Here is a 26,442-nt window from a genome sequence, read left to right on the forward strand (position 1 = left end):
CCCCAGTCCATCTACACTCTATGGGTGACAGGGCCTTCTCCTGTTTTGCCCCAAAGTGTACACCTACACTCTCACACAGATTTACACTCACAGACACATTACACATTTATACACACAATCAGACACTCACACACTCACATGTATACACTCACACATGCTATCATCATTAATACTCACATAGACACAGACACTACACACTGACAGACATACCCACACATACACTTACAAATATAAAACTACACACTGACAGACACCACACACTCACAGACACACACCATACACACACATTCACAGGCAAGCATTCACAGAAACAAATAGACACTACGCATACTCACAGACACACACTTATAGACACCAAACACTCAGAGACCCCACATGCTCACACACTAACAGCCCACACACGCCCAGACATGCACCTACACACGCACAGATACCACAAATACACTTATCTACAGATACACAATAACTAACACAAATATAAATACTACTAATACTACCACAGTAACACTATCACTAACACTGACACAAACTACTAATAATAACAGTAATGCTGTTACTAAAACTAACATTACTACTAGTGTTAATACTCTAACAGTAACACTATAATTAGAATTAATATTAACATGAATATGAACATTAAAACTAAAACAATCAGTAGTGCTACTGTCATTAATACTCACATGAACACTAGCATTAAAACTACCAGTTGTACTCTCACTAATATTAACATGAAGACACTGATATTAGTATTAGTTGCTGCTCGTTGCTCGTGACGTCACACCGCTCTCTGTGACAAATTCGAGACACTTAGACGCGTGCAGTGACGAGGCGCCTGTCACCGTGGTTACCATTCTTATGATTTATAAACACTGGAAAAATGCATTTAAACTGTTACTTACATACATTTATGAACTTGAAATATCATTTTCTAGCTCTAGGATACAGTTACCTAAATAATAATATGAATAATCATTGTGTAATTTCGGATTGAATATTATTAACCCTAAACGCACTATGGTAATTGGTCGATACAGTCTTTATTAACTGTTTTCTAGATACTTAAACAGGGTCAAGAAAAGAATCAGTACTCACCAATCGTGAAGTTAATCGATTTTTCTACGGTTCTTCAGTTGAAATAATTGGTTGTCGATAGATAAGTGATCAATAACTCTTCTCCGTGCGCTCCGTGCGCCTCCCCCGGTCTCTCTCTCTGATCCCGGCGCTCCAGCTGGTGTCTGTGACGTCACAGCGCTAATTCTGACAGAGCAGAGCGTGTCTCTGCTGCTTTTGTGTCTTTTTTATGAATGCCAGAGGTACTCGAAATGTTTTAAAAAGAAAAGCAGTTTTTTTTTAATGTAAAAAAGTGAGTGCTGATTTTTATTTTATACAGGAAACACATGCATGTTGAAACACTATTTAAGTTCTATAAACAACTGAGCAAGGAAAACATGATATATGTAAAAATACAATTTGATCACATAATTTACTTCATTACCTCTGGTGGTTAAATGTTTTTTTTCGGTTTGTTTTTTTCTCTTGTACCTGTTTCTGATCCTCTGGTTGAAGTTATATTTGTAAATTCTATACGTTTATTTTTTTTTTTAAATAGCGCATCTCTGCTGGAGGAGACACCTGTCCGGAGCCCGGAGGGCTTTTCATACAAATATAACATCTCCAAAAAAACTAAACCGGGCTGTGAAGAGAGGTGATTTATAACACTTGGAAAAGGAGAGAGACAAACGGAGGAATGAAATTCATTAAACAGAAAAAAAATAGTTTACTTCACAGATTAATGTGTTACAAAGCATACCCGTGTGGAGCAGTAGAGAATGAGCACGAGTCCCTGAAATAAGCGCTTTTAAGGGTTTTACACGAATCATCAGAGTATACATGTAGAAGCCAGGAGGATTAGACTCATGTACTCATGTACTCATTAAAATGTGTATCCTGGTTTTATTTTCACCCAGCTCTCAGCTCTATAGGTAGTCTGATGATTTAAATTAACTGTATAACTGTTACAAGACTTCATCTAATTGTACATTTATAAGACTGTGAGACACTTGTGAGAGCAGCTGAATCCCAGGGCTGGTGTAGAATCACCAGAGCACTGCTCAGAGCTACAGACTGGTCAACTGGTCACTACTGTAGTTATGACCATCGGCCTTTGGCTACTAATAATCAATATACTGATCAGAGTGTCAATACTGGTGTTTATTACATAAATACAAAGATAATTCCACACTCACTTGTGTTATAAAACACTTAAAAAACATGTTTGGAGGCTGATATACAGTAAAGAAAGTAATACTGAAGGGCTGGAAGTCCTGGAAAGGGTTAATAGAAACTTCTTGCTTCTGCCCTGGAACAGAGCCCACAGCTGCCAGATCAGTGAGCCCTGAGCCCAGTTCACAGAGAGGAGAACCAGGAGCTCTTTTATGTCTCTAAGAGGGCTGGGAGAAAGGAGAAAAGGGGGAGATGTGACCTGAGTCCAGGCTGTTCTGTCTGATATTGTTCATGTAGCAGCACTGATTGCCTGAATATGTTCTGGTTCTGGATTGTGAGGATAGAGAGCAGTACGGACTTGAGCTTCTGTCTGAGTGTGAGTCTGAGCTGTGAATCTGACTGAAAAGAGAATAATGATTTTTTATTCTGTCTCTGAGAATTTTTCTTCTTTGCCAAGTGGTGTTACATCCCCTTCAGATACTCTGCACAGACTGCCAGAAAGAAGAGGAGAGAGAGATGGGCAGATAAGAGGACACACAGCGAGAGAGACATACGTCTTGATTTACTTTGAAGCAAGTGTTCATTTCTTTTATGGAACAAGTTGTTTCTGAACTTCAAGAAATTCATACAACTTCTAAAAGATAAAATAAAAATCTTGCTTATCAGGACAGAAGAAATGCTGCAAAAAATGCCAGTGATTGTTTCTCCTTTTAATGAAAAGTGGAGAAAAACAACAGCAGTGCATCTTCGTCGGCTTGATTTAGCTTAATACATGTATTCACTGATACTCCCTTTTCTGTATTCTGAAATTACAGCCTGCGAAAGATTAAATGAAAGATTAAATGAAGTTCTTGGTTACTCTTGGTCAGTGCAGAAGAAATACTGCCAGCTGGCAGGAAAATGACAGTATTTTATTTTCTTTAACTACAAGCATGTGAGTTGTGAAAAGCAATGGGAATGTGTCCCTGTGCAACTGTTAAATAAAGGGCTGGTGGGTCAAACGCACTCAGGGACGCGCTTCAAATTGTGATGATGTAAACAAAATCTCCGCTAAAAATTGAAGGGATTTCTTCGCAAACCCTCTTGAATGTTGCAGGAAATCCTCGTGTTTTACTCGTGTGGAACTACAACAAGTAAACAATTAAGTACCTAAGTCAATGTCCAAGAAAACCATCTTCACGTGTGGAATTTTTCTTTAACTGGCTGTTGGGAGAATTCATTTATACACCCGTTGTATCCTTAGCAAAAATATTTTAAAATTAGAACACAGATTTGTTGGAGAACTTGACAATCCTTGACAATCATTAAATGAGCATTATACAAATGTGCGTTGATATTTTTAATATGTACCTTAATTGTAATATATATATATACATAATTGCTTTGATATGGATGTTCATTTGAAGGAATTGAGGAAACTATGAAAGATCGCAGAACAGCCAAAGATACATTTGGGCATCTGCTATTGGTAAAGATGAAAGAGTACTGTAAGTGTGAAGCTTGCATACACACTTCATTAAACTGATGGTGTGCTTATCAATCGTGCATAAAATGTACATAGCAGAAGATGGTTTCGATCCATCGACCTCGGGGTTATGGGCCCAGCACGCTTCCGCTGCGCCACTCTGCTGACGGTGGCTGCAGAGTGATTCAACAAAACTGCTCTATCTTTGATTTCTAAAAGTGCGCCCGAGATGAAAAGTCTCAACGGTAAACGCAGACGTCACTTTGAGCACTTGGTCTTTTAAAGTACAAATCATCACACGCTGCTCTACATGGGCGTGTCTTCAATATCGTTGAGAACCAAACCTTCTGCTTTCCAAGGCAACTGATTCTTTCGTCGTTAATTCCCAAATCTTCAATGAGAATCAGTGAAACGAAAATCAAACACGTACATACTGTACTCGCGTCGTAGCGTAAACGAAAAATTATGGAAGCATTTGAGAAATAACAGGAGTAGTCTTAACAGCTCCAGCCTATCAACTGCTTTACAAAGTGATCGCTACCTCCACACCCAGTTTATAACACTGAAAATGATTCAGGAAGCACACCAAAGTTCTAAAACCAGCGAATGCATCTGCATACATAAAATGTCAATTTTTCAAAAGTAAAATCTTCAGCTTTGAAAAATTGTCATTCATATATACTCGTTTTTCTCTTTTTTACATTTTCGAGAAACAAACTGTCTTGTAATTAAGGCTGCATTAGAAAATGTGTATCTTGGTTTGCTAAACTAAAATCGGCACATCCCAGTGGGCAAAAGATGTAGAATATACAGTACGACTATTAAACGCATACCAGACGTGTAAATGTGCTCCGTAACTGGTCTAGAATGAAATTCTAATATACGTGTATCGTTATACGTCAATTAGACATCTATGATTATATGTTTATTATACATAAATGGTTGGAGTTCTATTATACGGATAAATTTAGAGGACTATTATACATATATAGTTAAAGGTCTATTATACATCAAAGAAAGAATTTTATAGGTGTAGAAACAAGTAAATAAAGCCAATGATTTGTTTTAGAAATTTATTCTTAACATATACAATTATTCACACCTGAAAATTATACAGTTCAAATTATTCATTATATACAATATTGTAATCAACAAATGTCTAATCATCATGAAAAACACAACTAGTAAACTTCAGTTACAAATTCTAGTAACATGGCAATATATATATAGTAATGACAAACACAAACTAATTACATGAACACGCTACTATTTAACTCAAAACCACATTTCGATTCAAATATACATTTTAAAATTTACAACTTCTGTATTTTCACGAAAATATTATTAATGTAGGACAAACGCTACTTTCTAATAAAGACAGAAACTGTTTTGTGTCTCATGGTGATCCTCCTCTCGATACTAATGAAATGTTTAATATGATCCCTCGAGAAAAAAAAGGAGTCAATTTCTGCCTGGAATGATTGATGCCCCATCAAACATTTTGTAATATCCCTGGAAGTTTATACAGTAGAATCCTGGTTCGTAGCTTAAATTCAAGGTAAACAAGACTAAGGAAACGAGTTGGAAACTTGATGTCGAAGTGGGATTTAAATCACCCGGAACATTTCACTACATTGGGCAGTATGTGCAAGAGAGCAATGTCTGTTATCCCTTCGATAGCTCAGTTGGTAGAACGGAGGAGTATGGACTCAACGGGGAATCCTTAGGTTGCTGTTTCGATTCTGGCTCGAAAAAAGGTGCTTTTTGTGTACTTTAATCAAAGAGTTAAAAGAGCGAATCTGTTTCATTCAGACATTGATCAAAAGCTCAATAAACGACGAAGAGGAGGCTCCTGTTCCGAATTCAGCCCACGTCTTATTGTCTTGTTTTGGCCAAGATCTGATCTTTGAATTAAGGGACTACACTGTCTGCTTTGTAATTCAAAAATACATACAAATGTCAAGTTTTTTTTGTAGATATAAAGGTGTTCTCTGTTTTCAAAGGATAATTGGCATAATGATTTGGTATTGATTTTGTATCGTTGTATTATAAAGTTTGTGCTTTCTGTGTTTTTATCGTATTGTGAACTTATTTTTTAAACAAATGCTCACAAAGGCAAACACGGCACACATCTGTTTATACTAGCGGTGAATTGTACATTTTTATTAAGTAAAAGCTACTGTGCACTTCTGGGAGTATAACAGGTTCGATATAAAGTGGCAAAAATATAAAAGGGGAAAATACCCCAGACTGCGTGTAAAACCCTCGTTGTGACTGTTTTAGATAAAAATGGCGTACTGTGCACGAAATGTTGCAGAAACATAATCTGACATTTTGATCATTATTATTTTAATAATTTGATCAAATTGAGGCCCAGGTCCCAAATCTTCAGTTCTGATTTTTTAAGTGATATCTTTCCTTCCTGTCGTGGAAGTCACACGATGTGAGCAATTGTTTTTTTTTTTAACGTTACGATCCAAAGAGCCTCAGACGCACTGTAACCAAACCAGGATGGATTCTGCTGGGAGCCGGACTGCGCTCATTCTCACTGCCTGTGCTGAAAACAGAATCAGCTCTTCCCCGAATATCGTTTACAGCTGCTGGATGGTGCTCTGCGTTTTACTGCTCCGGCAATTACTTTGACGAAAGACAGATCACTTGGGCGCTTTTAACCTTCTCGCAGCTACGGGAGAGACTGACGCTCGCGATATGAAGGCACCCGCTGGTACACATTCTCTAACTTTCACAATTGCGACAGACTTCGCTTTTTTTAAAAAAAAAAAGTAGATATAGCCCTGAAAAAAGCATTAGCTTTATCAGTTTTTACATTAATCTATTTTGAATCAAATATTGATTTTTTTATTGCATTTTACATTATAATAATCATCATCATCATTATTGCTTACACTTATATAGCGCTGTTCTGGATACTCCACTAAATGCGCTTTACAGGTAATGGGGACTCCCCTCCACCACCACCATTCTCCTGAATGCTGACAGAGAGTCAGGACCTCAGTTTTACGTCTCAGCCGAAGGACGGCACCTGTTTACAGTTTAGTATCCCCGTCATTGTACTGGGGGTATTAGGACCCGCATGGACCGCAGGGTGTGCGCCCAGCGACAAAAATCAGACGTGTGTCGGGCTCGGCTGCGAGCAGGACAATGACGTCACGGGGACAAAGTAGAGGAAATCAAAACGGTTCTATAAAAGACCTGTGTCAGCTGTCGGTTTGCACTCTGGACTCTAAATCCTCCGATTCGATTTTAAATCTCTCTAATACCTGAGCTGCGGCTTCTTCCCAGTATTTATTCGTATACTTATTATGTGTAAGTGTATAGATGAAACCTTCATATATTGTTCAGTTTAAATCAAAATGCTTTACCACTACAAGAGAGAAGTATAGTATGAAGGATGGGACAAATGTATGGTTTTCTTGGAACAAAACGGTTTTTATTTGCATTCGAAATGAAGCAGAATTTTAGCGCGACACACAAACCCTTTGTCTTTTTTAGAGTGATTTTTAAACAGACACAAATATAGAAAACGTATTTTTTTAGCCCTACAATACCAGTGTCAGTGGCGTAATGAATAACGCGTCAGGCCTCGCGTCAGAAAATTAGAGGTTCGACTGCCGTCTGGCTTGTTGCGTTTATACCACTTACATTCCTTTATATAAATGAACTGCACCTGAAAGCTATAGAAAACACTTTGGGTAAGTTGTCTGCAGCCTCATGCGAATTTCGACAACTTACCCAAAACAGTGTTTTTTGGAGATCAGCTCCAGCTCTGAACTCAATTGCAATGAAAAAACTGGAGTTGTGTGCATCCGTCCATGAACATCAACTGTACTGCTGTTTTTCTATGCGTAATTTAATCGCAAGCACTTAAAAGATGCAAAAAGATTTCAAAGAAAACATAATTGAAAGACAGTCGAGTAAGGAGGTAGAAAAACGCACTCCCCTGCTGAAGAATCAACCAGTCGCCCATGTGACTGGATATAAAAATAAATTGTTCATTTTGCCCAGTCTCTGGAAGCTTCGATGCGATTATTTTCCCTTCCTTATTTCTTCATTCCCATGAATTTACTTTGTAGTAGAAGAAACACGAAAGTGGGAAACTGCAGGCATTCTTCGTGAAGGGTGGATTGTGTTCAGTGAACATATGCACATCTTTACATCAGTTCCACAACCTGCACCCTAGGGGATGTAGCTCAGTGGTAGAGTGCATGCTTTGCATGTATGAGGTCCTGGGTTCAATCCCCAGCATTTCCAGGTGTCTTATATTATTGTGCTCACATCGCAATCTTCTGTTGAGTGAGTACTCTTTGCTCGTGTTCATAGAGAGACAGGTTTACACAATTACACTCAAAGTGCTACAGTGTTGCTCTGCTGTTTAAAATGTACCTCCAAAGCATTTTGTCTGTTAACTACCAAATGATTTGAACTAATTTAACGTCATATTCAGAAAATCCAGAGAAGGTCATCAGACTTTTAGTGGCTGTTGAAGAAGACACCTGTTGAATCTAACCAGGGATTTCTTGAGAGATCATTCACCGAGCGAGTCCTCCCTCTGGACTCCGCACTGAGCTGAAAGCTGTGCGAATTCTTCACTGCGTGTCCTGTAACTGTTACAGGTGCTCTCGTGTAGGTGTGGAGCACAGCAACAAGAACACTTTGAACTTTTTACGTATGTGAAGAAAAAGGCAAAAGAGCATGAAAAGTATTGAGTGTATAAAATATCTATGGTACAACCCGAGAATAAACTGATGGACTAAACAACAACATTTGATGATTAAAGAGATTCAAGAAACACAATCATCCACACACGAGCTTGGATCCTGAACACTTAAGTTAATTGACAAAGCGAAGGATATAACCTGTAAACTCTCTTCATGTCTTAAAGTTTATTAAATAAAACAATTTCTTACTTTCTTAATAATTTCTTACTGTTGATGGACAATTTATTGAATTTTTGCAAAATCACAATTACAGCTTTTTCAGTTAAACTTTTATTCACATACTCTAACGTAGATAAACGTTAGTGTCTTCTGATGTGTGAGACATTTTCTCAAAAAAAATATTTGTTAGTCTCTCTGGAGGCTGCAGACGGTGTTTAAAGAAAGAATTTCAAAAAGACAGGCTCCCTAAGCTTAACATCAATGCAGAAAAAAATGTTTTCTCAACAGAAATGCTCTTTGGCACTTTCAGCTTTACATAGGGAGCAACGTCTGCCGAAATCACTTATGAGCCAGTGCACATTGTAGTGTGCCAGCAACTACATTTAATATTGGCTGTGGTGGTGAGCTGTTTTTGTCTGTGAAAGCAGTTGTCTGTGATACTTCACGCCGAATCATCGGCAGGGGTAAAGCTTATTAAATATTTGCGGATAACGCTCCATCAGAAATAACTTGTCCAAGTACAAAAGAGATCATAGGGTTTACATCAAGCAGTCACAAAACATACCTCACATGTCAAATTTAAATGGGGAATTGATTTTGCTTCTTGAAGTTGTTCCTATGGTTGCGTTGGTTACATAGGTGAACGGTCTTCCACATTCTACTAGAGTATCCACTGGGTTGCCTTTATCCATTATCTTGGAAAGAATCTGTGCTTCAACTAAAAAAAAAAAAATCATCAGTACTGTCGATTTTTTCTGTGCGTACAGCCATCACTTAAAGCATATAACAATCCGTTCAATCCCCCGCATCTCCAGGTGCTTTATATTACTGTGCTAACATCACAGTCTTCTGTTGAGTGAGAACTCTTTGCTCGTGTTCATAGAGAGCCAGGTTTACACAATTAAACTCAGGCACACTCGAAGTGCTACAGTGTTGCTCTGCTGTTTTAAATGTACCTCCAAAGCATTTAGTTTTGTTAACTACCAACTGATTTGAACTAATTTAACGTCATATTCAGAAAATCCAGAGAAGATCATCAAACTTTTCGTGGCTGTTGAAAAAAACACCTTTTGAATCTCACCAGGGATTTCTTGAGAGATCATTCAGCGAGCGAGTCCTCCCTCTGGACTCCAAACATTTTGGGCTAAACTGTTATTCACGTACTCTAACGAAGAGAAACGTTAGTGTCTTCCGGTGTGTGAGCCCGTTTCTCAAAATATAAAAAAATAAAAGTTATATAAATTGAATTGTTCTACTTTTTAGGCTTGCATAGTATTATTAATATTTCAGTTAAATCTTTTCTTCTGTAGTAATATGAGTTCATATTAATATTAGTCCTGATTTATAATTTTTTGTCATGGTTGATCTTAAGTAATTTTGTAATTAGTTTCAGTTTTGAAAATTAGTTTCGCGCAGAGAAGCTACCAAAACTGGTAATGTTCACATAATGTGTAATGCAATAGCAGCATTTTGGGTTGAAAACAAAAAGTATATCTTGGTATGAATCCTAACACTTCATAGGCAGCGTTCTAGGACTTCTCGCTTCAGATAAAGTTGTCTATACATCATAGATTTCTACTCAATCAATATCAGCAGTGTTATCGCTACAGAACGCTAAATATAGATCCTGGTAATACTTCGTGAGATCTTCGTAAGAAAATCCAAAATACTACGGAAGGAATCAAATGTATACGTTTCTTTGGATCGAGAAGATGATCATTATGAGACTCAAAACATGCCTGTCTCTTCTTTTTTCGAGGACAAATGGATTATTGAGGTGTAAAGATGGGTTCAAAACTAAAATCACCTGCTATTGCTGCTGTTTCTTCAAATCCTTCAACTGATCATCGATATCGAGGAATAATATATAGTTTCTTCAAATCCTTCAACTGATCATCGACATAGAGAAATAATATTATACAAATTGTGGTTTTCTGTTAATTGCCAATTTGACTGTAATTACATCTTCGTTTACAGATGTCTTGCATGTATCACACGGTATAATAGTCGTCGTGCGTCCTCAGTTAAAATGTTTTAAAAAGTACGACAAAAGTACAACATTTATGGTTACATCCATATTAAAATGAAGGTAAATATACCAAGATATTAAAATACAATTGTACAGTCCTAACTTAATAATGCCTGTGAAGTTTTCCAACAAATCCGAACTGTAATTTTGAAATATTATAGCTGAGAATGAAAAGAGAGTACAAAGATCAAATTCAATGAGTGAAAATGCACCAGTAGTTCTCTAAACTGAGTTTCTTCCCTGAAATGACGTGCTTGCGAAGCACCAAGCAGCCTTGAACGGATCGCGGAAATCAAATATACAGTATAGATGGATTCAGAGTGTGCTTTCCAACTTTTGTGCAACATTTTCCTTTGATAGGGCGGAGTTGTCTTCACAATCTGGGTTAAATAAAAAGGAGTGACGTCAGTGTTAAACAGCTTTCCTTCTTGTGGAACAACGGTTGTGTTCCATATTTCTAATTATTTTGGTTTCAAGATCGCAATTTAGTGTGAAACATAAAAGCCAGCTGGATAAGCTTTATTAATTTCCCTCACGGGATCAATAAAGTATCTATCTATAAATCTCTTATACGTCATTTACAATTTACAACTAATAGCCCGTGCAGGGATCAAACCCTAGCTGTTGGTACACTACGAGTTGCGTAACGCTCTGTAACGCGCAGATGAGAAACTAACCTCTGCTTCTTCATTATATACACAGTGAGCTATATATGCGAGTTTGCTGCCTCCTACGGGCTCTGTATTGCTTAACACTTCTCGGTCTCAGTGAAAGTGATACACTCCGTAAAATTTCCAGAGATTTATTTATTTTAAAAGGAAAATCACCAACAGCGGTGGAGCTCACACAGCGAATATCCTTGAACACAAGAGAAAAGTCACATTTCACATCCGCTAAACATCACGTCCGACTTCAGAGACAGCTACATCAGAAAGTGGAATGGAATCCTGGAAGTTTTAGATAACTTGTTTTATTACAGGTTCAAGCAAACCTGCTAGAGAGTTTCAGGACACTTTTGTTTTCTTAAAAAGTGTCTGGAGCCTGAAGTAAATGTTATTTGAAAAAAAACCCGCTATTGGACATTAGCTGGTGCTTTTTGTAATGATTTGCTATTTCATGCTGGAGAAAAAAGGAAACAGACCCAACGTTTGCTTTCAGGTGCAGTTCATTACATAGTAACCATCTATTACTGCGGAGCCTGAATAACGTTTACACGAGCCAGGTAGAAGTTGAACCTACAATCTTATGATCCGAAATCAGACCCGTTATTTATTAAACCTCTGGTATATCATAGAACCTGAATAGCACCATAGTGAGCTATGCGCTGTGACTAGTAATACACCGTCCCGTCTAAGATTTCAAAGTGAGAAACAGGTGTTTTCTACATTTTTATAAGTTTTAAAATATAATCTCTTTAAATCAGACAAAGTGTTTATGTGTCGCACTGAAATTCCGATTGGCTTAGAATTCAAAGAAAGACTGTTTCCTTCCACAACGCCGAGAAATGATCATATCTTTCACTGTACTTCACTCTTGTAGTAAAGCAGACCTCGACGGGTGAGCGTTTGCTCCGGTAAGTTAGGTCACGTATCATGTTAACTCATTTCTTCTCAACACATTTCCTGGTGCACGTTTTCTCTATGAAAAAAAGTATATTTTTCCCTTGCATGACTTCTCGTTTTTTTTTTATCAAACCCTGCAGAAAGAAAAAAGAAGAAATAGTGTCGCAAAAGAACTCTGTCGCCCTTGGGAGATGTCAAACGCATTGAACATGAAAAATGCCAGATAAAAGCCAGTTCTCTTCGTTTCTCAGTGTCGGGGCTGCTATGTAAAAGAGGCAATTTGCTCTGAGAGCAGGCTCAGCGCTAACTGAACGCAGATGTCTTAGAGCGGTGTGTCCAAGTGGCTATAAAAGGTGATGGTCACCCTATCACCATGCCTTAGTTGGTTAACGCGCCTCAAGAATCTAGGTTCAAATCCCAGCCGTATCTTTCTTCCCACAGTATCTTGTGGTACAGAACGTACCATTTCGGGCAATCACAAATGGCTTGTTTTCTTTAAATGCATGTATTCATTTCCTTTCTGGAAAACTTGTTTTTCAATAAATTCACACAGCTTGCGAAAAATTAATAACAATTCTTGGTTAAGAAATATTTCCGGCTGGCAAAAAAAAAAACGGTAAGAGATTTTTTTTAACCGGAAATTTACCGATTAGCGCGTTTGGCTCTTAACTGAAAGGTTGGTGGTTCGACACAATGACGGATTTCTTTTGCGATGTAAACATTGTCTTTGCAAAGGTCGATTGGATTTCTCAGCGAAACCATAACAATTTTAATATTTACAGGAAATGCGAGTGTTTAACACGTGTCAGGATCACCGGGAAATGTCCAATAATGCCCAACATCGCAACTCCCCAAAAAACCATATTCACCCAAGAAAAATGATTGTCGAATCGTCATTTATACTCCCGTTGAATCATCTGCTGAAATATTTTAAAAATACAATGCAGGTTTGTTTGAGAACTTGACAAGCATAGTTACGTTAGCACTGTGCAGTTGGATTTTTTATATATTGACATATTTACCTTAATTTTAAACATAAATACTATACAATCTATCGTAATTTTGTTGTAATTTTATAATATGTTAGCTGAGGATGCAAAGGCGTGAAAGGAAACGTTTGGAGGGTATAGTAACAACAAGGTTAGGATTGGTGCAGGTGATAGGGGTCTTGATGGTTTTTCTCTGTAGAGGATTATTGAGTTTTTTTATCTTCTCTGAAGTGAGAAACTGGAAGAGTTGGGAGTTGAGGGATCTGATGAGGTTAGTTATAAAAGGAAGTTGATGTGGAGCTGTTAGCAGTAAAACTTACATCTTCGTTTACAGATGTCTTGCATGTATCACAAGGTATAATAGTTGTCGTGCGTCCAAAGTTAAAATGTTTTAAAAAGTACGACAAAATTACAACATGCTTAAGAACATTTATGGTTACATCCATATTAAAATGAAGTTAAATGACTTGCTTGCGAAGCACCAAGCAGCCTTGAACGGTTCGCGGAAATCAAATATACAGTACAGATGGATTCAGAGTGTGCTTTCCAACTTTTGTGCAACATTTTCTTTTGACAGGGCAGAGTTGTCTTCACAATCTGGGTTGATTAAAAAGGTGTGACATCAGTGTTAAACAGCTTTCCTTCTTGGGGAACAACGGTTGTGTTCCATATTTCTAACTATTTTGGTTTCAAGATCGCAATTTAGTGTGAAACATAAAAGCCAGCTGGATAAGCTTGATTAATTCCACTCACGGGATCAATAAAGTATCTATCTATAAATCTCTTACACGTCATTTACAATGGCCTTTCAACTAATAGCCCGTGCAGGGATCAAACCCCAGCTGTTGGTACGAGTTGCATAAGACCCTGTAACGCGCAGATAAGAAACTAACCTCTGCTTCTTCATTATGTACACAGTGAGCTATATTTGCGAGCCTACTGCCCCCTGCGGGCTCTGTATTTGATTGCGGTACAAGACCGGCCGTGGAGATAAAGTGAGACGGGTGTGTACTTTAAAAGGCTCATAGCGTCCCTGGGAGGGCTCAAACTACCACCCTTTTTGTTAACAACCGAGCCACAAAGACTCATGTACAGCTTAACACTCCTTGGTCTCAGTGAAAGTGATACAAATTTCAGGAGATTAATTTGTTTTTAAAGGAAAATCACCAACAGTGGCCGAGATCTACTGGAGTTTTTCATTCTATACTGCGATTTCTGTAGGGTACCCTGTGAAAATATGAGTTTTGACGAGAAGGGATGGACATATAAGGTCAGAAGGCTTGGGGAATTGAACTTTAAGGTGAAGACTGTGGGTTGAGCAGCAGCAGAACCTGATCAGTATCAGTTGACTCTGATATACTTTGAAAATGAACTTGGAGATTTAGAGTCAGACGTGCTACCGTTGCACCATGGGGTACTTAATTAAAAAAAAAGAAAAACAGTCAGTGTTCCTGGATCTGTTATTGAGAACAACACCTGCACAAGAGCTGTGCAGGAAGAATAAAATGTGGTTTGGGATGAAGAGACTCTCTTCGGAAGAGCGGCGCTCTTCACAGGATATTTTGTTTTTGTGAAGTTGATTTGTCTCCTTTGGGAATTCAAAGGCGCTGACAGCTGTGACCTCGTGGTGCAAAGATAGCATGTCTGACTCCAGATCAGACGGCTGCATGTTCAAATCACGTCTAGGCCTGCTTTTAGTTTTTCAGGTTCTGCTCGTCATGAACACGGAATTCAAACCATGTAGTTGAATTCTATCTGTACACCACATAGATAATCTAAACAAAATAGAGCCCTACTGGACATACAGTTAGGATCTCACACAGCGAATACCCTTGAACACAAGAGAGAAGGCACAGTTCACATCCGCGAAACATCACATCCGTCTTTAGAGACAGCTACATCAGAGAATGGAATCCCGGAAGTTTCAAATAACTTCTTTTAATACAGGTTCAAGCAAACCTGAAAGTTAGGGAGTTTCCGGACACTTTTGTTTCATTAAAAAGTGTCTGAAGCCTGAAAATGTCATTTGAAAAAAAAAAACGCTATTGGACATTAGCAGGTACTTTTTGTAACGATTTGCTATTTCATGCTGGAAAACAAAGGAAACAGACCCAATGTTTGCTTTCAGGTGCGGTTCATTACATAATAGACATCTATTACTGAGGAGCTTGTATAAAATTTACACGAGGCAGGTAGAATTCGAACCTACAATCTTATGACCCAAAATCAGATGCGTTATTTATTAAACTGCTGGTATTTCACATAACCGGAATTCCCCCATAATGTACTCAGCGTCGCTACTAGCAATATACCGCCCCGTCTAAAATTTCAAAGTGAGAAACATGTTTTCTGATTTTTTATGAGTTTTAAAATATTATCTCTTTAAATCAGACAAAGGGTTTATGTTTCGCACTGAAATTCCGATTGATTGAGAATTCAAAGAAAGACTGTTTTCTACCACAACACCGTATAATTATCACATCCACCAGAGTCTCCAACTTCTCCAGACCTTGGTGGGTGAGCATTTACTCCAATAAATTAGGTCACGTATCATGTTAAATCATTTCTTCTCAACACAACATTTCCTGGTGCACGTTTTCTCTATGAAAAAAAAAAATCCCTTGCACGATTTCTCGTTTTTTATCAAAGCGTACAGAAATAAAAAGAAGAAGAAATAGTGTCGCAAAAGAACTCTGTCACCCTTGGGAGATGTCAAACGCATTGGACATGAAAAATGCCAGATAAAAGCCAGTTCTCTTCGTTTCTCGGTGTCGGGGCTGCTACTGTATGTAAAAGAGGCAATTTGCTCTGAGAGCAGGTTCAGCGCTTTCTGAACGCAGATGTCTCAGAGCGGTGTGTCCAAGTGGCTGTAAAAGGTGATGGAAGTCCTGTCACTGTAGCTTAGTTGGTTAAAGTACCTCTTTATTGAACTGAAGCACCGGTTCAAATCACAGCCGTGTATTTCTTCCTATCTTGTAGTACAGAACGTACCATTTTGGGCACTCACAAAGGGCTTGATTTCGTTAAATGCATGTGTTCATTTCCTTTCTGGAAAACTTGTTTTTGATTAAATTCACACAGCTTGCGAAACATGAAATTCAGTTCTTGGTTATCAGTGCAGAAGAAATATTACCGGCTGGCAAAATAAACGGTAAGAGATTTTTTTTTTGATTCGAGGAAAAACTCTGCTCGTCAGTCTCTGTGGTGCAATCGGTTAGCGCGTTCGGCTATTAACTGAGAAGTTGGTGGTTTAAGTCCACCCAGGGACGGGTTTCTTTTGCGATGTAAACATTGTTTTCGCATAGGTCGATTGGATTTCTCAGCTAAACCATAGCCATTTTAATATTTGTAGGAAATGCGACTGTTCAACACGTGTCAAAAATGTCCAATAATGCCCAACATCGCAACTCCCCAGAAAACCATATTCACCCAAGAAAAATAATCGTCGAATCGTCATTTATACTCCCGTCACATCCTCTGCTGAAATATTTTAAAAATACAATGCAGATTTGTTTGAGAACTTGACAAGCATTGTTTTGTTAGCACTGTGCAGTTGGATTTTGATATTTTGACATATTTACCTTAATTTTAAACTGTAAATACTGTACAATTTATTGGAATTGTGTTGTAATATTAAAATATGTTAGCTGAGGATGCAAAAGGGTGAAAGGGAAAGGTCAGAGGGTACAGTAACAACAAGGTTAGGATTGGTGGAGGTGGTAGGGGTGTTGATGGTTTTTCACTGTAGAGGATGATTGAGTTTTTTATCCTTCTCTGAAGTGAGAAACTGGAAGAGTTGGGAGTTGAGAGATCTGATGAGGTTAGTTATAAAAGGAAGTTGATGTGGAGCTGTTAGCCGTAAGAATCCCTTAATGTCTTTGATGTTGTCATCAAAGATAAACTGCAGTAAGCAAAGATAAAAAGAAAATTATCTTTGCATACTGCCCTGTCTTTCTAACACCTGAAGAAGGCTCCACGGCCAACACGTTGTGTTTCCTTTCTTCTCTTTTCAGCATGGAATAACCCTTTACTTGTTCCTTTGCAGCCTACGCATGCTGACGCAGCTACTCACCTGATATTTAACATTTCTATAATCACAACTATGAATGTCCACTGTGAGTATTTTTTCCATGATTATTTATTCTGTCATTGAAGCATATTTTACCTCATACCGAAGTGTCATAATCACTGATTTTTTTTTTCATTTAGAAAGTAAGAAAATGATAAATTACTATGAATTGCATTTAGCCTGTTCTGATCTGATTCTATATACTTTAACATGCCATGTTCACAATGTCACAACTTAGAAATGCAACAGTGAAGTGTTGTAATTATCAATGTACATAGTGTCGGAACATTGAGATGTTTTGGTAATGAGGAAGGAGGGACATGCCATGTTCACAGGGTCATATTTAAAAAATTGGCACAGTAAAATTTCCTAAAGTTCAGGATTTTGATAGTCTGTTCCATTGTCTCTCACACCTCAGTGTCAGAATTTTTAGATGTTTTTATAACCAGGGGGTAGGTTTATAGCAAGAAGCAGAAAGTGCAATCACCCGTTGCTCATCCTCGGTTAACCATATGTTCTCATATGCCATGTTCTAAATGTCCCATTTATATTAAAAAGGTTCTTGTAAAATGCAAGATTTTAAGACTTTTTTATGATCAGAAGGTAAGGTCGTGGTAAATATGCAGAAAGTGCCTGTGAACTTGTTTTGCCTTTGTTTTATTTACTTATTGTGTTTGTGTTATTGTGAGTTTTGAAAATTGGTTAACAATTTTCTGAAATGTGTTTCACAAAAAATGTTATTTGGATAGTCACTACTTACATATTCCCATTTACTGAGGATAAATACAGTAATCCATCCTGATTATTACTTTTAAAAATTACTGTAAAGAGCCATCTACAGGCGAAAGGCGGCATAACATCACAGCAGCAGCATTTAAGGCAGAAGAAGAAGCTGGCGAATAAGAAGCCAGCTTCAGCCTCGTTAATGCAATACCATTGGGTGAAGTGGAAAAATATTTCTTGCTTTGAATCCTAACATTTTTATAGGAGGTGTTCTAGTACTTCTTGCCTCAGATAAAATTGCCAATACACTTAATTTCTACTCCATCAATATCAGCAGCGTTATCGGTACTGAGTCCTAAATGTACGTCCTGTCATCATATAAAATGTCAAAAGTTTTGACTGCATTCAACTGATCAAATTTCTCTTCGATGACAGTTATCATTTTATCCAAAATACATCCAAAACAAATTTGCACAGTTTTTTTTTTATCCAGAAGAGCATCATCATGAGACTCAAAACATACCTGTTTTTTCTTCTTTCCAGGAGGAAGGATTGTTCAGATGCAAACATTGGTCCAAAATCAATGTATTCTCCTATCGCTGTTGCTTCTTTAAATCCTTCATTTGAACGTCGATATTGAGGGATGATATCGTACAAATTGTGGTTTTCTTTTAAAGCAAATTATATTAAAATATGAGCCTCTGTTATAGTTGTCTTGGAAGTTTCGGAAGGTATAATAGACCCCCTTGTGCCCTCTGCTAAAATATTATAAAATACAACAAAATGTATTTACATAGAACAGCATTTATGGTTACATGTATATTACAATTAAGATAAATATACAAAAGTATTAAAATACAAATGTACAGTCCTAGCATAATCATGCTGTCCAACTGTCTTTTTTGCTTGTCAAGTTCTCCAACAAATCTGTGTCGTAATTTTAAATATTCTAACTAAGGATGCATCGAGAGAATTCTTCTGCTAGCCGTTCGAAGATCAACTCCTTGGCTGAATATGATGTCCTTGAATGTTGGTCATTATTGGCCATTCCCAGTGATATTGACTTACATACTTAATTGTTTAACAAAAACATTCACATTTCTTGCAAATATCAAGTGGGTTAAGGTTTTGCTAAGAAATCCGAATAAGTAGAGATGAGGTTTACATTGCAATAATGAGAAGTGCATTTCTGGGTGGGCTCAAACCACTAACCTTTCAATTAACAGAGACTCACATGTGTCCCTTTTTTCCATTTGCAAGCTTAAAAAAAAGAAAATAATGCTTTTTTCTTACCAGCCTGCAATATACAAGGCAAGATTTGTATTTCATCTTTCACAAGCTGTATGAATTTCATGAAAAGCAAGTTGTTCCAGAAAGAAAATGAAAACTTGCGTTAAACAAAATCAAGCTGTACGTAATCATCCATAGTGATACATTTTGTAAGACAAGACAGGAAGAAAAGCACTGCTGGGATTTGAACTCAGCATCTCCTGTTTAAGAGGAAAGCATGTTAACCAAATCAGCCAAAGTGCCGTCAGTGTATCAACACCATGTCTGAGTCAGTGATTGCAGCTGACTGTCACTGGAGGACAGTTCATCGTGAACAAGTCAGCCTGCATAATGAGGGGGAAGAGACTGACTTCTGTGATGCAGTATCGACAGATACTAACCTTCTGTCCAACTGTTCTCTGCTGCATTCTGGATTAGCAGGTAAATATTGGTTTCCATGCGTGTGTAGGGGTTTTGTGTATTTACTGGGACAATTATTAATTGTAGCAGTAAGTCACAAAATGATTATTTGATGGCTATTAGAAAACCGACCTTGCGGGTTAACTCATTAACGCACACACACAGATACTAATACACTTATTAATACATAAAATGTGCATATAAACATAACAGATCTTAAGAGTGTGGGTTAGCAGAATACAAAAGGTATATATTAAATCATGAAGAGTTCCAAACCAAGAGGGACATACATTCAGTATACCATTCATTTAGACTGTTTCGTAAATGAACTGGGATTACAACTTCTACACTAGATACTCAAAAGCAAGTACATCACTCATAGGTATTAGATTGATATCAATTGTGGTTGAGGTAACAATTGAATTCTCGAGCTGTAATGCAGAATGTTGAATACTCATCCGATCTGTGTGGATTCAGATCTCCCGCGGACACAAAGAAGCAGTGGCAGGCTGTTGTTGTGTGCAATCGGCACTCTCTGGCTCGGTGCCAGGCAGTGGCCGGTGCGGCTGGCGAGAAGGAGAGGATGGAGAGATTCCTGCTGTGATGCGCTGCTGATGCTTTTTGAAGACCGGCTAGTTAGTGTTGGCTGAAACTAGCAGAGCTTGTGCACATGGAAAGTGACTGCGGGTCCAAGCCAGTCACACTCTTTAGATGGGAAGAAGACTAGTTCGTTCCCGATGTAGCGCAAGTCCTGAATACTGAGATTCAGCTGTCAACAGTTCCAACCGTAGTTCACTCGTTGATCAGGCGAGCTTTGACGGTGGAGTACCTGCGGTTCACGGGGCTTGCTGCTGGGCTAACCTCGGGCGGATCCTTCAGTTATGCGTGGGCAACCTCCGTTCTCGACTCTTAAAACAAAGTTAAGTCCTGGCACTCGGACACACTGGCCATCACGTGATTGTCCGAGCTGAGTCTGGGAACGTCCTGGAGGGGCACCTTCTGGGCATCGTGCTGCCTGTTGTATCTGTAGGAACTACGGTAGTTCAGTGGCTTAAAGTTCCGCGGGCATTCGAGACCCACGTGGGTTTACCCTGCCCTACCAGTTCCTGATTGGCTGATTGAGGTGGAGGATGAGTAACAGTGACCTCTGACCTTAGGGTTGTAAACCTTGGGATGAGCCTCTCCCATGGAATCTCCCAGACAGTAAGGCGCCAGAGATTACCACTTATTAAGGTGGCTGGTGAATCTCAGCCTTGGGAGCTGTTCCTTATCAGGAAACTCTATCAGCTAGAAAAACACCTTAAATGTGAACCAGATGGAATGGCCTCTCTGTATCCAGCTGCACTGAGATGAGGGAGAGAGGGACTGGCAAGGGAGCAGCAAACTTAATTCCTGTATTTTAAATACGCCTTGCCGCTACAGAAGTGTCCTTAGAAGAAAAACATCTTCTATGATAGTGGTACAGTCCATCACACCCCTCCTATAGCCTTTCAAAGAGAAAAAAAACTGACAACAAAGCATGTCTATGTGTGGTAATCAACCAGGTCTCACAAACATTCTTAAACCCTTCCACCTCCTTTCATTACAAATGATTTGTACATGTTAGAAGGTTAATTTTGGCTTCTGATATTATGGTGGATTAAGAGTCCTGAAATCTTTGTAGAAGTACAAAGATGAAAGAAAGGGCAGTGTAATCATGGCCAAGAGAAGGCAAATGTTGGACTATCTGCTTGGATTGAATGGAGCAAAACGTAGGCAACTCCTTGAGCAGAACCTGCTTCATCCTTCAGACTGGGGTTTCTGAAGATCTGTACATTTGAACTTTCAAAGTGACTAAAGTAAATGAGTTTTCCCTTTTTACCACATAATTCCCACAGATCAACACTAACAGAGAGCCTAATTCCACCCACGATTCAATCACTGTCTCTCAGGCATCCCAGCAGTGGATTTCATGACTTCAGAAAGCCATCTTCACCAGTGGAGAACTCAATGCTCTGAGGTTTACTGGCAGAGTCTCACACTGGGTAATGTTAGATGTTGATAAATAATGTCCTATGGAATTCTACTATTGATAAATTCTACTATGGAACTGCGATGTGTCTTGAAAAAAATCTTCTATGATAGTGGTACAGTCCAGCACAGCCTTTAAAAGAGAAAAAAAAAAACAAGGTAAGTCTGTGGTGTAATCAACTAGGTCTTGCAAACATACTTAACCTCTTCCAGCTACCAACATTACAAATGCTGTTTACACATTAGATGGTTATTTTTGGCTTCTGATATTATGGTGGATAAAGAGCCCTGGAATCTTTGTAGAAGGACAAAAGACGGAAAGAAAGGGCAGTGTAACCATGGCCAAGAGAAGGGAAATGTTGGGGAGAGCTTTTTTCATACACTTTTTATCATTGTTTTTCCAGCCGAACAAAGATCAACATATATGAGCAGGCGTCCTGTGCCAAATCCAATCTGCCTTCCTTCCAAGCATACAGGAATGTGAGTGAATTAAATATTGACATATGAAAATACACAAAAATATGCAATCACACTGTAGTGTGCTCTCTGAAGGCACCAGATCTGTAGGGTTTGGGCATTTACTGGGACAATTATTAATTGTAGCAGTAAATCACAAAATTGATTCTTTTGATGGCTTTAGAATCCAACTATGCGACATAACTCAAACAACGCACACACACAGGTACTAATACATGAGGATACATTTATTAATACATAGGATATGCATATAAATCTAACAGATCTTATCGAGAGGGTTATCAGAATACAAAAGGTATATATTCAGTCAGTTACAAAGTGTTACACATATCAAAAGGACATACGTTCAATATATCATTCATTTAGACCGTTTCGTAAATGAACTGGTTATAACTTCTACATTAGATACTCAAAACAAGTACATAACTCTTAGGAATTAAATTGATATCAACTGGTTGGGATAACAATTGAATTCTCGAGCAGTAATGCAGTGAAGTTGAATACTCATCCAATCTCTGGGGATTCAGATCTCCTGTAGACTCAAAGAAACAGTTGCAGGCTGTTGCTGTCCAATCCACGCTCTCTGGCTCTGTGCCAGGCTATGCTGTGCGGCTTGCAATGGTGCGCTGCTGATGCTCACTTACCAGCTAGTTAGTGTTGGCTTTAACTAGCAAAGTTTGCGCACAGGAGAAAAGATGACTGTGGGTCCCAGCAAGTCAGGAAGAAGACCGGTTCGTTCCTGATGAAGAGCTAGTTCTGAATAGTGATTCAGCTGTCCACAGTTCCGACCTGTTCACGAGGCCTGCTACTGGTGCTAACCTCGGGTGGATCCTCTGGTTACTCTCTGGCAACCTCCGCTCTAGACTCTTAGAACAAAGGAAAGTTCTGGCACTCGGACACACTGGCCGTTCTGTGGTTGTCCGGGCTGAGTCTCAGGATGGTCAGGAGGCGCTCTGCGAGAATGTCCTGCCCTTGGGAGCCTTCTGCTCCTGGGCCGTCCTGCCCTGGAATTCTCCTTTGAATTCCCTTTAGAAAAGTCCACAGAATTCTCTTGAATCTTACTACAGGCTCTCCTTTCCTGTTTTTACCTGGAGGAACTTCAGCTCGTTGATTGGCTGAAAGTTCCATGGGCATCAGAGTCCCACGTGGGTTACTCGGCCCTACCAGTCCCTGATTGGTTGATCAAGGTGAGATATGAGTCATTTACTCCTGACACCTAGGAATGCAGTCCAGATGTCCATCTGGCACTCCCTAGACAGATAGGCGGAAATGGATGACCATTGATCATGATAGCCAGGCTTAGCTAAGTGCATCCCCCTTTGGGAGCTGTCCCTTATTAAAGGAAACCTTAAATCAGCCTGCATGAATAGTTTCTCTGTGGCTGCACCACAGAGATGAACAGAGATGGGGCCTCATTTGGGAAGGCTCAGAACACTTAATTCTTTCTTATTAATAAGCCTCGCTGCTACAACACATATGCAGTTTGAGCAAACATAAGACAATAACCAAGTACCACAAACTACCAGGCATCTAGTATCATTAGCAGTTCAGGTGGGGAGCTGCATCACCATGTGTAGGCTGCAAAGGAACAAGTAATAGGTCTATTCCATGCTTAAAAGAAAAGAAAGAAAACACAACATTTCAGCCGTGGAGCCCTCACACCTGAAGAAGGCTCCACGGCTGAAACGTTGTGTTTTCTTTCTTCTCTTTTCATCTAGTGTCATTAGCCTTTTAACAGTTCCTGTCAAAATAAAATAGAAATGGATAACATTTTAGAAAGAGTTTGAAATACCAAGGTACAATTTAAAACATATCTCTTCCACTACAACCACAATATTTTGGAGAGATCGTTGAACCTCACTGTTCTGACATGTCCGTTAGCCTCCGTCCTGCTTCAGCAATGAATGTGGCGGGGCACATTCTGAGGGAAATGAGGTCAATCAGGTGGCAGGGAAACCACGCTATGCTTTTTTTTGAGATCCTGAAAAGGACAGAAGGGCCATGTATATGTGTGCAGCTGGATATGTAATTGCAGGTGGCGTAGCAAATTCTGCTGAAGCCCCACTGCCTGGTGTGGACGGTACCTGTGCATGTTGCAGCAGAATTGTGCATGTGAGATCAAGGGGGCATGTCATGTGTTTCAGCACTTCACTCCCTTCAGTAGCACATGATTCCCTGAGTTCTTTGGATGACCTGTGGACAGATCTTTCACGATGAAGAATTCCTTAATAAAAATAGATCTCGGCCCACCATCCCAATGCCTCCGTCTCAAAACAGCAACCTCCCACTGCCCTTGGTCTGCAAGGCAGTCCTTTCAAGTGCGATGACGACGCTGGGACCTTCGCTGCCTATTGTACGAGCTGAACTTTTGTGCTCATCAATTCAACGCTCTTTCCATCAACTCATCTTGTCTTTTGACGCTTCGTGTTTTGCGCTCCTTTGACTATCGGCATATCGGGTGACTGCAAACACTGAAGTTCTTGCTTACGGAGTGTGGAACATTGTATTCAAGTGATCGCTGTTCTGTCATGTTGACGCCGAGTGAATCTTTCTTTGGCAACATGGGCAGGCTGACAGCAGTGCGAGCGAAAGTAATGGCAAATTTCTTGACTTATTTCTGATGTGAATGTTCTTTAGAAAAGGGATGCGGCGTTGCTTCTCGCCCGTGTAAAGGTCACGCATTCCAGACATGGTTATGAGCGAACAGTTGCCGCAAGTGTTTGAAAAGAGCAAGAGAGGAAGCAGCCCTGCCCCGTGTGAGGATCAAACTCAGGCCCTTCAGATGACGAGACTGACGCACTACCAATTACGCCAACAAGCCCAGCTGCAGTACACACACCGGAAAGTTTGCCTCACATGGATTTCAGTCGCCCGTTCCCTAATCTTTAGACGCCCTCTGCTGAATGTTGCATTTGCCTTTTGATCTCACCGATACATTTTTGGTCTGTTTCTGTTGCGAGTCCGTCTTTCAGATCTCACCTAGCACAAGTCTCTGTGGCTGAAGTGGCCTCACTGCTTCAGCATCGTGCCCTCACTCAGCCATTAAAAATGTCACTCGGACTTCTGACATGCTGACATGAAATGTCAAGAGAGAGTGGCGGAGTGACGCTTAAGCCAGAGAGAAGATGAAAAGGGGGCGTGGGTGCGAAACGCTTGACAGCTGCACAATGCTCTCCATGCAAGGCGTGACCACAGGCTGAAGGACACCTTTCGGTACATCAAGCTCTAAGCACACACCTGGAGGATGCGGGAATTGATCCTGCTACCTCCCACATGCAAAGCAAGCGCTGTACCATACAAGCCAACCCCCCTCGCTGGGGCTTATGCCTCGGTGTCACCTGGTGCCGCTTGTTCCCCTCTTACCGGGCACAGTTCACTGCCCTTTGTCTGCAAGGCAGTCGTGTAATTGCGGCTTTCTTGACTTATTGATGAAGGTCTGACTGGACGAGCGAATGACGCATCTCCCCCATCCTCAAGCTCGCTGACAGATTGAAATGGAAAGTGCTGTCGTGGCTCTTGGTCTAGTGGTATGATTCTCGCTTAGGGTGCGAGAGGTCCCGGGTTCAACTCCCGGACGAGTCCTCATGTGCTCTTTTCCTCCTCTTCCACAAGACTGGGAACTGATATCCACATCACTTCGCAGCGTCTGCTTATGGCAAACGATGGAATGTGACTAATGACTGAACGAGCCTGGTGAATTCTCATCACGTGGCACATTGACAGAAGAGGGAAACCGTGCTCAGTACCATCGAGGTGTAAGAGGGTCGAGGATGAGCAGGAAACTTTGTTAATAAGGAGATGGACACCGCCCAACATGGGGCTCAAACCCACACCCCTGACCTAAAGAATCACATGCTCTACTGACTGAGCTAGCCAGGCACCAGTGTTCTCAAAGACGGTTTTCCAAACTCATACATCAGAAAGACCACCGAAACTAAAATTATTCTGCAGCTAGGATCACACATTCTCCCTTCCCTTAACGACAGACTACTGTTCTTTTCAAATTTTCTCCATTCATTGGAAGCTTCATTTCATACCTCTCTGCACCCATTCTGACTTCACACCTCTTGATTGGCCTCTCTTTATGTCCCCTGCTCCCGCCTCTCACTCCTCCTCCCTCCCAACCTTTGTTCTCCCGCTACTTTACCTTTGCCTACTGCCCTGTCTCTCTCACACCTGAAAAAGGCTCCACGGCCGAAACGTTGTGTTCTCTTTCTTCTTTTTTTCAGCATGGAATAAACCTTTTACTTGTTCCTTTGCAGCCTACGCATGCTGGCGCAGCTACCCACCTGAACTAAGACCATTAAA

At 39.7% G+C, this 26,442-nt stretch overlaps 1 protein-coding gene, 2 non-coding genes and 1 pseudogene across 3 annotated transcripts in view; 3 read left to right on the forward strand and 1 right to left on the reverse strand.

Annotated features, from left to right (window-relative positions):
- Positions 1 to 26,442, reverse strand: part of LOC138242797 (zinc finger protein 271-like) — a 683,123-nt gene that overhangs the window by 494,266 nt on the left and 162,415 nt on the right. The window lies entirely within an intron of this gene.
- Positions 1 to 26,442, forward strand: part of LOC138242769 (zinc finger protein 271-like) — a 735,173-nt pseudogene that overhangs the window by 95,248 nt on the left and 613,483 nt on the right.
- On the forward strand, positions 7,889 to 7,960 carry trnaa-ugc (transfer RNA alanine (anticodon UGC)). The gene has a single exon. It is a non-coding gene; the product is annotated as a tRNA-Ala (tRNA).
- Positions 16,362 to 16,435, forward strand: trnan-auu (transfer RNA asparagine (anticodon AUU)). Its single transcript has one exon. It is a non-coding gene; the product is annotated as a tRNA-Asn (tRNA).

The sequence above is a fragment of the Lepisosteus oculatus genome, chromosome 14, assembly GCF_040954835.1.
Source record: "Lepisosteus oculatus isolate fLepOcu1 chromosome 14, fLepOcu1.hap2, whole genome shotgun sequence".
Taxonomy (NCBI): Eukaryota; Metazoa; Chordata; class Actinopteri; order Semionotiformes; family Lepisosteidae; genus Lepisosteus; species Lepisosteus oculatus.